Here is a 16,208-nt window from a genome sequence, read left to right on the forward strand (position 1 = left end):
ATGGACATTGCATTAATTCTGGATGCCAGCCGGCAAATATCCCTCTGTGCATCCTTCATATATAAGACGACGTCTTTAATATGCTCTATGTTAGCAAAATATTATCCCTGTCTAGGGTATTAATATTATCTGACAGGGTATCAGACCACGCTGCAGCAGCACTATTTATGCTGAGGCAATTGCAGGTCTCAGTATAGAACCTGAGTGTGTATATACAGACTTCAGGATAGCCTCCTGCTTTTTATCAGCAGGCTCCTTCAAGGTGGCCGTATCCTAAGACAGCAGTGCCACCTTTTTTGACAAACGTGTGAGCGTCTTATCCACCCTAGGGGATATCTCCCAACGTGACCTATCCTCTGGCGGGAAAGGGTACGCCATCAGTAACTTTTTAGAAATTACCAGTTTCTTATTGGGGGAACCCACGCTTCTTCACACACTTCATTCACTCATCTGATGGGGGAACAAAACACTGGCTGCTTTTTCTCCCCAAAAATAAAACCCCTTTTATGTGGTACTTGGGTTCATATCAGAAATGTGTTACACATCTTTCACTGCCGAGATCATGTAACGGATGTTCCTAGTGGATTGTGTATATATCTCAACCTCGTCGACACTGGAGCCAGACTCCGTGTCGACATCTGTGTCTGCCATCTGAGGTAACGGGCGTTTTTTTTTTTTGAGCCCCTGATGGCCTTTGAGACGCCTGGGCAGGCGCGGGCTGAGAAGCCGGCTGTCCCACAGCTGTTTTACGTCATCCAGCCTTCTATGTAAGGAGTTGACATTGTCGGTTAATACCTTCCACCTATCCATCCACTCTGGTGTCGGCCCCACAGGGGGCGACATCCCATTTATCGGCCTCTGCTCCACCTCCACGTAACCTTCCTCATCCCACATGTCGACACAGCCGTACCGACACACAGCACACACACAGGGAATGCTCTGACTGAGGACAGGACCCCACAAAGTCCTTTGGGGAGACAGAGAGAGAGTATGCCAGCACACACCAGAGCGCTATATAATGCAGGGATTAACACTATAACTGAGTGATTTTTCCCCCAATAGCTGCTTGTATAAACAATATTGCGCCTAAATTTAGTGCCCCCCCTCTCTTTTTAACCCTTTGAGCCTGAAAACTACAGGGGAGAGCCTGGGGAGCTGTCTTCCAGCTGCACTGTGAAGAGAAAATGGCGCCAGTGTGCTAAGGGAGATAGCTCCGCCCCTTTTTCACGGACTTTTCTCCCGCTTTTTAATGAATTCTGGCAGGGGTATTTATCACATATATAGCCTCTGGGGCTATATATTGTGATATATTTGCCAGCCAAGGTGTTTTTATTGCTGCTCAGGGCGCCCCCCCCCCTCCCCCCCCCCCAGCGCCCTGCACCCTCAGTGACCGGAGTGTGAAGTGTGTATGAGGAGCAATGGCGCACAGCTGCAGTGCTGTGCGCTACCTTGGTGAAGACTGATGTCTTCTGCCGCCGATTTTCCGGACTCTTCTTGCTTCTGGCTCTGTAAGGGGGCCGGCGGCGCGGCTCCGGGACCGAACATCAATGGCCGGTTCCATGCGGTCGATCCCTCTGGAGCTAATGGTGTTCAGTAGCCTAAGAAGCCCAAGCTACCACCAGTTAGGTAGGTTCGCTTCTTCTCCCCTTAGTCCCTCGCTGCAGTGAGTCTGTTGCCAGCAGATCTCACTGTAAAATAAAAAACCTAAAATATACTTTCTTTCTAGGAGCTCAGGAGAGCCCCTAGTGTGCATCCAGCTCAGCCGGGCACAAGAATCTAACTGAGGTCTGGAGGAGGGTCATAGTGGGAGGAGCCAGTGCACACCAGGTAGTCCTAAAGCTTTCTTTAGTTGTGCCCAGTCTCCTGCGGAGCCGCTATTCCCCATGGTCCTTACGGAGTCCCAGCATCCACTTAGGACGTCCGAGAAACACAATATACTCACTTATTATCCTGTGTTGATCGGTCCTCTTCTGTTCATGTAGGCATCCACAGGGTGAAAAAACACAAACTGCAAAAAACCCGGTTATCTCCACTAATGTTAACACATGGATCCCCTTTCTCCGAATGCCAGGACCGCCCGTGATTGCGGTCACTAGAGGACCCGGCAGCCAATCAGGGAGCGCCACATTATAGTGCTCTCCCGATTGGCTGTGCTCTCCTGGTCTGTCAATCAGGCGGAGTGCACTGGCTATAATGGAGGATCGCAGTCGTTCATGATAGTCTATGGTGGGAAAATTGCGGTCTGCGGCTAACCGCAAGGTTAATAGAGGTCACTCACAAGAGTGACCTTAATTAACCTCGCAGGTAGGCGTAGACCGCAATTTTCCCACCATAGACTATAATGGAGGACTGTGATCCTCCATTATAGCCGGTGCGTTCCACCTGATTGACAGGCCAGGAGCGCACAACCAGCCAGAGAGTGCTATAATGTAGCACTTCTTGATTGGCTGCCGGGTCCTCATGTGCAGGGTTGGCCAACCAGTCAGAGGCAAAGAGCCAGAAAAGATCTGAGTCAAGGACAAGATCCACTATCTTGTCCTTGACTAAAATGTATGATCTGATGATCAGAGTCAGACTGCCTGCACAGAGACCATCCTCCAGCTCCTGCGTCTAAACATTTCCCCGTAGCTCCTAATTGCTTTTTCTCTAGGCGTTTGATGTGAGCAGCGCTGCCAGGAACCTCACCTCTCTGAAGGGGTATAAATACACCCCTAGGAAGAGGTAGTCTCCATCCAAAACTTGAGAAAGGTCATAGCTACATGACCGAAACGCGTTGTTCTTGGACGGAGGAACCGGGTGGCAAGGACCAGTGAAGTAAGCAAAAGGACTGATACGCTGAATAAACCCTCTGCGGTGGTGCCTAGGCTATTTTCAGCCTTGGACCCATGTTGCTTCTTTAAGCTAGCCCACCGCAATCCCACAATATGGTGAGAGATTTACAGCTATTGCACAGTCACTTTAAACTGGTCCAGATTCACCTATGCACTTTATGTATGTAAATGTCAGTGATTTTGTGCGTTTTAATAAACACACTCTTTTTGTAACAAATTATTTGTTATAAATTCCCTGTTGGTTCACATATCCCTTATTGAAATTAAGGGATACATCTTTAAAACTGAGCGCCAGTGCAAGCTACACTATTGTAACTTTATCTAAAATGTATGCTTGCAAACGCAAGAAGCCTAGCAGGTAAAATGGGGGAATTGGAATTGTTAGCATCAAAGGCTGAGTATGACATTATAGGTATTACGGAAACATAGTGGGATGACTCTCACGACTGGGTTGCAAACTTGGAGGGACAGGGCAAGCAAAAGAGGAGGAGGTCTAGGTCTTTATGTTAAACCATCTCTTAAACCATACTTAAAGGAGGTTATTTATGAGGGGACTGGTGATAATGTGGAGTCACTATGGGTTGAAATCTCAAGTCGGGGTATTGATGCAAAAAAACTAGTCACAGGCACGTGCTACAAACAGCCAGATATTAGCAAACATGAGGAAGAACAACTCTTGCAGCAAATCGAAAGGGCTGCGGGATTGGGGGACATCCTAATGATTGGGGATTTTAATTACCCTGATATAAATTGGAGTAACGATTCATGTGTTAAAGCTAGGGGCAGCAGGTTCTTAAATATGTTAAACGATCACTACTTGACTCAATTAGTCGAGGACCCAACTAGGGGTAAAACTACTCTGGATCTAGTAATTACTAATAATGTGGACATTATATCAAACACTAAAGTTGGGGAGACTTTGGGTAACAGTGATCACTATATGATCACATTCGACATCAGTTTCAGGAAACATAGCTATAAGGGTTCAACCAAAACATTTAACTTTAGGAAGGCTAATTTCAGTATGCTGAGATGTGCACTTAACGACATTGAATGGGAAGTTTTGTTTCATAGCAAGAACACTTCGGAAATGTGGGATGCCTTAAAAGGGTTGCTAGATAACAATATTCACAAATTTATTCCCATGGGCAGTAAACGCAGGAGTACTAAACTCAAACCGATGTGGCTTAACAAGAAGGTGAAGGCAGAAATGGATAAAAAGAAGCGTGCTTTCAAAGCATTTAAATCTAATGGAAAGGAGGAGTCATTCCAGTATTACAAGGAATGCAATAAAAATGCAAAAAAGCAATAAGAGCAGCTAAAATGGAAAATGAAAAGCAAATCGCTATAGAGAGTAAAACCAATCCTAAAAAGTTTTTTAAATACATAAACAGTAAAAGGTTAAAAAAGGAGAACATAGGTCCAATAAAAGATGAATTTGGAGCATTGATAAATGATGACAAAATAAAAGCGGAAATACTGAACAAATTTTTTTCATCAGTGTTCACCAGAGAAGAACTGATGGTGGGAGTATTGCATAATGATAGTGACAGTAATGATTCGTGGTTAGATACTTGTTTACGTGATGAAGTAGTCTGGGAGAGACTAAGCAAAATTAAGATTAATAAATAACCTGGTCCTGATGGACTTCACCCAAGGGTTCTTATGGAGCTTAGGTCACAACTAGCAAGACCCTATACTTAATTTTCAATAGTTCAATTAGATAAGGCATGGTACCAAAGGATTGGTGTATAGCTGGGGTAGTGCCATTATTTAAAAAGGGATCCAAAAATCATCCAGGTAACTACAGACCGGTTAGTTTGACGTCCATAGTGGGGAAAATATTGGAAGGAATTCTAAGGGATAGCATACAGGAGTATCTACAGACCGCTTAGATTATTAGCAAGAACCAGCATGGGTTTGTAGGGATAGATCATGTCAAACTAACTTAATTAGCTTCTACGAGGAAGTGAGCGATAATCTTGACCAGAGAAAAGCAGTGGATGTGGTCTACTTAGATTTTGCAAAAGCCTTCGATACAGTGCCTCACAGGAGACTGATCATCAAATTAAAGGAGCTTGGCCTAGGAAAAACTGTTCATACATGGATAAGTAACTGGCTGGATAACAGGGTACAGCGAGTAGTGGCCAACGGGAAGTCCTCAAGCTGGACACCAGTAGTCAGCGGAATACCACAAGGGCCACTACTGTTCAACATATTTATCAGTGACCTAGAAATAGGCCTGGAAAGCACAGTGTCAATCTTTGCAGATGATACTAAACTGTATAGGGTAATTCATTTGGAAATAGATGTGCAAGATTATGCATTTCGGAACTAAAAACAAACTTGCATCCTATATATTAAATGGGGAAAGTCTAGAGGTAACAGTATTGGAAAAAGATTTGGGGGTACTCATTGATAATAGGCTTAATAACTGTATACAATGTCAAAGCTCAGTAAAGAAGGCAAATAAGATGCTAGCGTGCATAAAATGGGGTATTGAGACAAGGGACGAGGATGTAATCCTGCCGGTGTACAAATCATTGGTACGTCCGCACCTGGAATATTGTGTTCAGTTTTGGGCATTACTGTATAAAAAAGATATCGGTGAACTCGAAAGGGTTCAAATGCGTGCTACTAAATTGATTAAAGGGCTAGAGGGACTGGATTACGAGGAAAGGCTTACTAGGTTGAATATGTATACACTGGAAAAGAGGCATCTAAGAGGAGACATTATTAATATCTTCAAATTTGTAAAGGGACATTACAAAGACTTATTAGAGGAATTATTTATTAAAAGAACTCTGTTTAGGACACGTGGGCACTCGCTGCGACTGGAGGAGAGAAAATTCCGTACGCAACAGAGGAAAGGCTTCTTCACTGTTAAGGCAATAAGGATTTGGAATTCCCGCCAGGGAAGGTGGTAATGGCGGACTCTGTAAATGCATTTAAAAATGGATTGGATACATTTCTGATTGAAAATGATATCCAAGGTTATAACATTTAAAATACTGACGTTCATAATCCGGGTGTAATATGATTTATAGTTGTTAACTAGTCATAAAACATTACTTCAGCAGGTACATTATAATCAACTCAACTTAATACAGAATGCAGGTTGAACAAGATGGGCATTTTGCCTCTATTCAACCTTAATTACTATGTTACTATCGTGCGCGCCTTCGCAAAAAATGGGGGCGTGACCTACTTGCCACAAAGCCACACCCCATTTTGTGCGCACACCTATTGGTATGATGTTTGTAGGAGTGTGACATTGTTTCATAACCCTGTTATTAGTCATGTTGTACAGTGCCACATACATATAATGCCCCAGAACATTGCCACATACATATAAAAATGCCAAAAAATGGGTGCCTCCACAGTGGCAGATACATATATGCCCCCACAGTGCCAGGTACACACATGCCCCACAGTGCCAGATACATACATGCCCCACAGTGCCAGATACACATGTCCCCACAGTGCCAGATACATATATGCCCCACAGTGCCAGATACACATGTCCCCACAGTGCCAGATACATATATGCCCCACAGTGCCAGATACACATGTCCCCACAATGCCAGATATGCCCCCAGAGCCAGATACACACGTCCCTATAGTGCTAGATACATTTATGCCCCACAGTGCCAGATACGCATGTCCTAACAGAGCCAGATATGCTCCTAGTGCCAGATACACATGTCCCCACAGTATCAGATATGCCCCCAGTGCCAGATACACACATCCCCACAGGGCCAGATAATGCCCCCAGTTTCAGATACACAGGTCCCCACAGTGCCAGATATGCCCCCAGTGCCAGATACACACATCCCCAAAGTACCAGATATGCCCCCAGTTTCAGATACACAGGTCCCCACAGTGCCAGATATGCCCCCAGTACCAGATACAAACGTCCCCACAGTGCCAGATATGCCCCCAGTGCCAGATACACACGTCCCCACAGGGCCAGATATGCCCCCAGTGCCAGATACACACGTCCCCACAGTGCCAGATATGCCCCCAGTGCCAGATACACACGTCCCCACAGGGCCAGATATGCCCCCAGTGCCAGATAGACATGTCCCTACAGTGCCCCCCCAAGTGCTGCTCACCGTGCTGAGGGCAGGGAGGAGAGCGCAGTGTGCGCATCTCCGGCGGAGGTGTCTATCTTCAATTAGGTGCTAGTCCATGGGCCAATCAAAGCTTGCGGTCCAGCAGCCAATCAGAAGCGTTAGCTGGCAGTCCACGAGCTCTGATTGGCTCACGGGCTGCCGTCGTTAGAAACAGTGTGTCGGGCTGTCGGGCAGCAGGAGGCGGGAGCAGGGAGCTGGCTGAGCCGCATGCGGATGATGAAAGAGCTGCATGCGGCTCGAGAGCCGCGGGTTGGCCACTGCTGCTCTAGAGACAGCAGTCACGGGGGGTCCTGGCATTTGGGGAAAGGGGATCCATGTGTAAACATGGATCCCCTTAAGTGGCGTGGACATGGCGTGTGTGTTGTTATTTTTGGGGTATTTCTTTTGTTGTGGAACTGCAGGTACCAGCGGGCCCATTAATTCTCCACATGCTGGTACTTGTGGTTCTCCAAGTACCAGTATGCGGAGGAGGTTTGCTGGGACTTGTAGTTCCACAGCAAAAGACAATATATATATATTTTTTACACTTTTAATGGCTATCAACCCAGCACTCACCGCCCAGGGGTACTGGGGACATCCTCGGGCTTCACCCCTGGCCCTTGGATGCCTGGAGGGGGGGACCCCTTGATTTAAGGGGTCCCCACTCCCCCAGGGAACCCCGGCCAGGGGTGACTAGTTGTGGGGAGGGGAGTAATGCCACGGCCGCAGGGACCGATATAAAAGTGTCCCCCGGCTGTGGCATTATGTCCCTGGCTAGTGTAGATCGGTGCTGGTTTTAAAAATATGGGGGACCCCTACGTCTTTTGTCCCGCATATTTTTGGAACCAGGACTGGACCAAGAGCCCGGTGCTGGTTGTATAAATACTGGGGACCCCTACGCATTTCCCCCCCGGTCTTTTAACAACCAAGACCGGCTCAAGGAGCCCAAGGCTGGTTATACTTAGGAGGGTGGACCCCACACAATTTTATTTTTTTATTTTTTATTATTTCAGACACTTTTACACAGGGAAGCATGCACGGATATCACTGATCCGTGCATGACTCTCCAAACACCCCAGCCAAAAGCGGTTCTATTTGAAAGTTCTATTTTTGTACGAATTCTAAGCTTTCACCTGCAGTGTTCGGTGATTGTCGGCAGTGAATAAGAATATGAATTCTTCGTAAATTACCGTGTTGTATAAAATAACAGCCGCGTTTGACCGATGGTCTATTGCAGGCTTTTTCAACCAGTGTGCCGCGACCAGTTGCAAGGTGTGCCGCGGAGCCAGAGCAGCTTCCTGCACCTTCAGAGTGAACTGTTAGCCCGGGCTCTTCTTAGAGGATCAGTCGTGCTCTCGCCGTGACCTATGCCTTGATGATGTGGCGGTGTGACATCATAGGTCACGGCTGCCGCGTCTCACCACCCAGCCAGCCCACCCGCCTACATACACATCTTCCAGTTCCCGCCTGCATACACAGCTTTCTTTTCCCACCCACATCCACACCTGCCCAACCGCCCGCTGTTCGGTATTCTCAGCACTCCAGTATGAACAACCCCCGCCAATGAGGGACAGGAAGGAGAACAGCTGACTGGTATGGGCTGATATTTGTTATTTTATTTCTCCTGTGGGGAACAATAGGATTTATGTGGGGAGTATAAGTATTTATGGATTTATGGGGGGAGCAATGTGAATAATTCATGTGGGGAGCAATAGGATTTATATGGGGAGCAATGTGATTGTTTTTTCTGTGTAGGCCAATGTATGTGTGGATTTTTGTTTTTATTGTGAGGGCCAATGTGCGTGTTTGTTTTTCTTCTGTGGGGAACTGATGGTGTGCCATGGCAATTTTAAAATATTGTTCGGTGTGCCACGAGTAAAAAAAGGTTGAATATCACTGGTCTATTGAGTCGTATTTGTGTGGTCGGCAGTGTATCTCAAAACGAATAGCCCCAACGGTGACGAGATTTGTGTTTAGTAAATTCCTGAGATGCCACTTAAAAAAAAAAAAGCAAACTCGAATGGATTCGGGACCTTAGTAAATTTCCACCTGTCACGATCCGGGTATCTGGACGCTATTTCTTACCCATCAGATGCCTCCTAAGGCTGGCTCAGCGCTCCAGGACCGGATTCCATCTGTTATCCTGATGTGTACATTCCTGTATCCTCTCCTGTCACTCTGGGACGCTGTCACAGTAAACGCCATATTACACCTGGCATGGCGTCTCCCGCGGCCTCCGCCGCCGTCCCTGAACTTCTGCATGCAGAGTATCTGAGTGGCGATTACGTCAGCCGCGGCCTCCGCTGTGTCCGCGTGGTTGGATGTGCATCTGTCAGCCTGGCGCCTCCTGTCTCCGGTGGCCGGCGCCGCCATTACTGTTTTTATTACCACATGGATTACAAACCAAACTTCCCTCCAAGTGTCTGCATGGGCGCAGCCATCTTGGATTCTGTCAGCTGATCATTTCCACCAATCTGTTCTCAGTATTGATAATCTGCATAATTGCCTAGCCAATCCCTTCCTTGCTGCAGGTATAAATACACTGTGCCTGAGCAAGGAAGGCGTCAGTGCTTTGGTTGTCAAACCTAGTTCCTGTTTGTCTCTCTCCTGTGATTGTCTTCCAGGTTCCAGCTCCTGTCTCAAGACTTCCACCATAGAGACCCGCACCAGCATTCCACCTGCGGTGTAGCCTGACTCTCCAATCCATTGTGGATTCATCTGTTTCCAGCTACAACATTACCTGCTTCCAGCTCAGCTTCCAGCAGAGTACAGCTTCCCTTAAAGGGCCGGTGTCCTTTCTACACTTTACCACTCTCCACCGGTATTATTATTTCTCCGCTCTCAAGTTCTACATTTCAGTTCATATTTCATCGCTCCCAAGTTCATTTATTATTTAACTGGTTCCAGCCAGTATCCACTCCGTGCTAACAACAGTCTGGTTCCAGCCAGTATCCACAGCAGCTGTTTTATCTTCAGCAACCCAGCTTTTCCTGGAACACCAGCTGGCACAATCCTGGGTTATCTCCATTGCTACAGTCGGGCCTGGTAAGGACTTTCCATCTAGAAGATCATAAGAACTATCTCACACTACCAGTGCCCTGTGGCTCCTGCCATCCTGTAGTACCCAGGAACTGTATTTATTCTTTGCTGACTTTTACGTTTTCTTTTACTGCTGCTGTGTTGCGGAGTTGTCATAATAAACATCATTGACTTTTATCCAAGTTGTCGTGGTCACGCCTTCGGGCAGTTATTATTCATGTTACTTACATGTCCAGGGGTCTGATACAACCTCCCAGGTTCCGGTACATCTCAGCCCCTACAACTGAGGCTGCCTCCCGTCAGCTCAGGCCCTCAGTTGTGACAGTAAGCACTGACCTAATGAATCCAGCCGGAGACCAGGATCAAGCGGCCAGGCCGATGCAAGAACTGGCAGCCCGACTAGAACATCAGGAGGCTGCACAGGGCCACATCATCCGCTGTCTCCAGGATCTCTCTACTCGGCTGGATGGGATTCAGACAACTCTCCGTGGATCAGGCGCGTCTGGTGCGTCAACCACAGTGACTCCAGCTATAACCCCACCCACCTTACCCACTTCTGCTCCACGTCTTCATCTTCCAACGCCAGCAAAATTTGACGGATCTCCAAGATTCTGCAGGGGATTTCTCAACCAGTGTGAGATTCAGTTTGAGCTACAACCTGGCAATTTTCCCAGTGACCGTACAAAAATTGCCTACATTATTTCTCTTCTCAGTGGCTCAGCCCTTGATTGGGCATCACCGTTATGGGAGAGGTCCGACACCCTGCTATCTTCCTACACTGCCTTCGTGTCAACATTCAGGCGCATCTTCGACGAGCCAGGCCGGGTAACCTCAGCTTCATCCGAGATTCTCCGTTTACGCCAGGGGTCACGTACTGTAGGACAATATCTGATACAGTTCCAGATCCTGGCATCCGAACTGGCATGGAACGACGAGGCCCTGTATGCTGCATTCTGGCATGGCTTATCTGAGCGTATTAAAGATGAGTTAGCTACCAGAGACTTACCTTCTAAGTTAGATGAGCTAATCTCACTCTGCACGAAAGTTGATTTACGCTTCAGAGAGAGAGCAACTGAGCGTGGAAGATCATCTGCTCCAAAATCTTCTGCTCCTCCTCCTCGTCAACTGTCACCATCTAAAGATGAGCCCATGCAACTTGGCCGTTCCCGTTTAACTCCTGCTGAGCGCCGAAGACGTCTCTCTGAGTTTCTCTGTCTCTATTGTGCAGCTCCGTCTCACACCATTAATGCCTGTCCCAAACGTCCGGGAAACTCCAAATCCTAGCTCGCCAAGGAGAGGGCCGGCTAGGAGTAATGATCTCCTCTCCATCTTCTCAAGATTGTAATCTCCCAGTCTCGCTTCAAGTTGCTCAACGTTATCGGAACGTCATTGCCCTCCTTGATTCCGGAGCGGCTGGGAACTTTATTACCGAAGCCTATGTTAAACGGTGGTCCCTACCCACCGAGAGACTTCCTTCGTCCATTTCTTTAACTGCCGTGGATGGCAGCAAAATTTTTGATGCAGTTATTTCTTTAAGGACTCTACCAGTTCGTCTGAGAGTGGGAGTTCTTCATTCCGAACTTATTTCTTTTTTAGTGATTCCAAGAGCCACACATCCTGTGGTCCTGGGCCTTCAATGGCTCCGTCTTCACAATCCTACAATTGATTGGACGACTACGCAAATCCTGGCATGGGGTTCCTCCTGTGCTGAGACATGTTTGTTTAAAGTATTGCCTGTCTGTTCTTCCTCCCCCAGGTCGTCTGATGTTCCACCTCCTCCATATCAAGATTTCACGGATGTGTTCAGTAAAGCTTCTGCTGATATCCTTCCTCCTCATAGAGAATGGGACTGTCCGATTGATCTCGTTCCAGGGAAGGTTCCACCTCGAGGCCGAACTTATCCGTTGTCTCTGCCTGAGACGCATTCTATGGAGGAATATATTAAAGAGAACCTAGCAAAGGGGTTCATTCGACCTTCTTCTTCTCCAGCCGGCGCAGGCTTCTTTTTTGTAAAAAAGAAAGATGGTGGTCTGCGGCCGTGCATCGACTACAGAGGTTTGAACGACATTACCATCAAGAACCGTTATCCTTTACCCCTGATTACTGAGCTCTTTGACAGAGTTAGCGGAGCTACCATCTTTACAAAGCTGGACTTGCGAGGTGCATACAATCTCATCCGGATCCGTGAGGGTGACGAGTGGAAGACCGCCTTTAACACCCGTGACGGACATTATGAGTACCTCGTCATGCCCTTCGGATTGAGCAATGCTCCAGCTGTCTTCCAGCATTTTGTCAATGAGATCTTCAGAGACATTCTATACCGTCATGTCGTGGTCTATCTAGACGATATCCTCATTTTTGCCAACGATTTAGAGGAACATCGTTTTTGGGTTAAAGAGGTTCTGTCCCGTCTCCGTGTCAATCATCTCTATTGCAAATTAGAAAAATGCGTCTTTGAAGTCAAGTCCATTCCGTTTCTAGGGTACATTGTGTCCGGTTCCGGACTAGAGATGGATCCTGAGAAACTACAAGCAATCCAAAATTGGCCGGTACCCTTAACCCTCAAAGGGGTTCAGAGGTTCTTAGGGTTCGCCAACTATTACCGAAAGTTTATACGAGACTTTTCCACCATTGTGGCGCCTATTACTGCTTTCACTAAGAAGGGTGCTAACCCGTCCAAGTGGTCTGAAGAAGCCATGCAAGCATTTCATCTTTTAAAACAAAGGTTCATCTCTGCGCCTGTTCTGAAACAGCCTGACATCGACTCTCCTTTCATCTTAGAGGTGGATGCCTCCTCCGTTGGAGTAGGAGCGGTGTTATCTCAGAGGGCTAAAGATGGCCATTTACACCCTTGCAGTTTCTTCTCCCGGAAGTTCTCCCCAGCTGAGCGCAACTATGCCATTGGCGACCAGGAGTTGCTAGCCATCAAGCTCGCTCTAGAAGAGTGGAGGTATCTGTTGGAGGGAGCTTCTCATTCAATCACCATACTTACAGATCACAAGAACCTTTTATACCTGAAGGGCGCACAATGTCTCAACCCTTGTCAGGCCAGATGGGCACTTTTCTTTTCCAGGTTCGACTTTAAACTCCAGTTCTGTCCGGGCTCTCAGAATCGCAAGGCCGATGCCCTTTCCCGCTCATGGGAGCAAGAAAATGAGTCAGAGTCTTCAGACAAGCATCCTATTATAAATCCGTTGGCATTCTCCACGGTAGGGATGGACTCTACGCCCCCATCAGGGAAAAGTTTTGTGAAGCCGATGCTAAGGAAGAAGCTCATGCATTGGGCCCATGCTTCCCGTTTTGCCGGACATACAGGTATCCAAAAAACCCTGGAGTTTATCTCTAGGTCCTATTGGTGGCCAACTCTGAAAAAGGACGTCTTGGAGTTTATTGCATCTTGCCCAAAGTGTGCCCAACATAAAGTATCCCGCCAGTCGCCTGCGGGGCAACTGGTTCCACTATCCGTTCCCCGTCGACCATGGACTCACTTGTCGATGGATTTCATTACAGACTTACCCATGTGCAACAAGTTCAATACCATCTGGGTGGTAGTTGACCGGTTCACCAAGATGGCACACTTCATTCCTCTCACCGGTCTTCCGTCAGCTTCCAAGTTGGCTCAAGTATTCATACAAGAGATCTTCCGACTCCACGGTCTTCCTGAAGAAATTATCTCAGATCGAGGAGTTCAATTCACAGCCAAATTCTGGCGAAGTTTATGTCAAGTCCTCCAAGTCAAGCTAAAGTTTTCCACGGCTTACCATCCTCAGACCAATGGTCAAACCGAGAGGGTGAATCAGGACTTGGAGGCCTTCCTCCGCATCTATGTGTCCTCCTCTCAAGATGACTGGGTTCAATTACTTCCCTGGGCCGAGTTCTGTCATAACAACCAGTATCATTCTTCATCTGCTTCAACACCATTCTTCACTAACTTTGGATTCCACCCTAAAGTCCCTGAGTTCCAACCGCTTCCAGCAACTTCTGTTCCCGCAGTGGATATCACCTTGCATCAGTTTGCCAATATCTGGAAGAGCGTACGATCAGCTCTGCTCAAGGCATCGTTCAGGTACAAGAAGTTTGCGGATAAGAAGCGTCGAGCAGTTCCTGCTCTCAAGGTGGGTGATCGGGTATGGTTATCCACGAAGAATTTGAGGTTAAGAGTTCCCAGTATGAAGTTTGCACCTCGCTATATCGGTCCTTTCAAGATTGAACAAGTCATCAATCCTGTTGCTTACAGACTCCAGTTGCCTCCATTCTTAAAAATACCCAGGACATTCCATGTTTCCCTGTTGAAACCGCTGATCTTGAATCGGTTTCATTCCTCACTTCCTCCAACTCCGAAAGTCCAAACTCAACGAGGCGTTGAGTATGAAGTGGCCAAGATCCTGGACTCACGTCACCGTTACGGTCAACTACAATATCTTATTGACTGGAAAGGTTATGGTCCTGAGGAACGTTCATGGACCAATGCTTCTGATGTCCATGCTCCTGCCTTGGTCCGGAGATTCCATTCCAAGTTTCCTCAAAAGCCAAAGAAGTGTCCTGGGGCCACTCCTAAAGGGGGGGGGGGTGCTGTCACGATCCGGGTATCTGGACGCTATTTCTTACCCATCAGATGCCTCCTAAGGCTGGCTCAGCGCTCCAGGACCGGATTCCATCTGTTATCCTGATGTGTACATTCCTGTATCCTCTCCTGTCACTCTGGGACGCTGTCACAGTAAACGCCATATTACACCTGGCATGGCGTCTCCCGCGGCCTCCGCCGCCGTCCCTGAACTTCTGCATGCAGAGTATCTGGGTGGCGATTACGTCAGCCGCGGCCTCCGCTGTGTCCGCGTGGTTGGATGTGCATCTGTCAGCCTGGCGCCTCCTGTCTCCGGTGGCCGGCGCCGCCATTACTGTTTTTATTACCACATGGATTACAAACCAAACTTCCCTCCAAGTGTCTGCATGGGCGCAGCCATCTTGGATTCTGTCAGCTGATCATTTCCACCAATCTGTTCTCAGTATTGATAATCTGCATAATTGCCTAGCCAATCCCTTCCTTGCTGCAGGTATAAATACACTGTGCCTGAGCAAGGAAGGCGTCAGTGCTTTGGTTGTCAAACCTAGTTCCTGTTTGTCTCTCTCCTGTGATTGTCTTCCAGGTTCCAGCTCCTGTCTCAAGACTTCCACCATAGAGACCCGCACCAGCATTCCACCTGCGGTGTAGCCTGACTCTCCAATCCATTGTGGATTCATCTGTTTCCAGCTACAACATTACCTGCTTCCAGCTCAGCTTCCAGCAGAGTACAGCTTCCCTTAAAGGGCCGGTGTCCTTTCTACACTTTACCACTCTCCACCGGTATTATTATTTCTCCGCTCTCAAGTTCTACATTTCAGTTCATATTTCATCGCTCCCAAGTTCATTTATTATTTAACTGGTTCCAGCCAGTATCCACTCCGTGCTAACAACAGTCTGGTTCCAGCCAGTATCCACAGCAGCTGTTTTATCTTCAGCAACCCAGCTTTTCCTGGAACACCAGCTGGCACAATCCTGGGTTATCTCCATTGCTACAGTCGGGCCTGGTAAGGACTTTCCATCTAGAAGATCATAAGAACTATCTCACACTACCAGTGCCCTGTGGCTCCTGCCATCCTGTAGTACCCAGGAACTGTATTTATTCTTTGCTGACTTTTACGTTTTCTTTAACTGCTGCTGTGTTGCGGAGTTGTCATAATAAACATCATTGACTTTTATCCAAGTTGTCGTGGTCACGCCTTCGGGCAGTTATTATTCATGTTACTTACATGTCCAGGGGTCTGATACAACCTCCCAGGTTCCGGTACATCTCAGCCCCTACAACTGAGGCTGCCTCCCGTCAGCTCAGGCCCTCAGTTGTGACACCACCATTGTGAGATACCCGAGCGCACATGCATAGAACCCCGTGTCTTTATACATGCGCCTTATGTACTGTACATCCTGTGCACAGACATATTCATCTACCTCGAGATGAGCCCCAAGGCAGTTTAATAGTCAGTAATGTCACTGGTTCCTCATTGAATTAATGAGCTGCAATGTCAAGACTATTGGTTTGGCCCACAAAATGGTGACATAGCTGACTGGTGTGCATAGCTGACTGGTTCTCATAAAGGACAGCAGGGGAGACTTATTAAAGTTTGGATAGAGATTATCGGGGAGTGATGAAATACCAGCAAATCATCTCCTAACTGCCATCCTAGA

Source organism: Pseudophryne corroboree, chromosome 10 (genome assembly GCF_028390025.1).
Source record: "Pseudophryne corroboree isolate aPseCor3 chromosome 10, aPseCor3.hap2, whole genome shotgun sequence".
NCBI lineage: Eukaryota > Metazoa > Chordata > Amphibia > Anura > Myobatrachidae > Pseudophryne > Pseudophryne corroboree.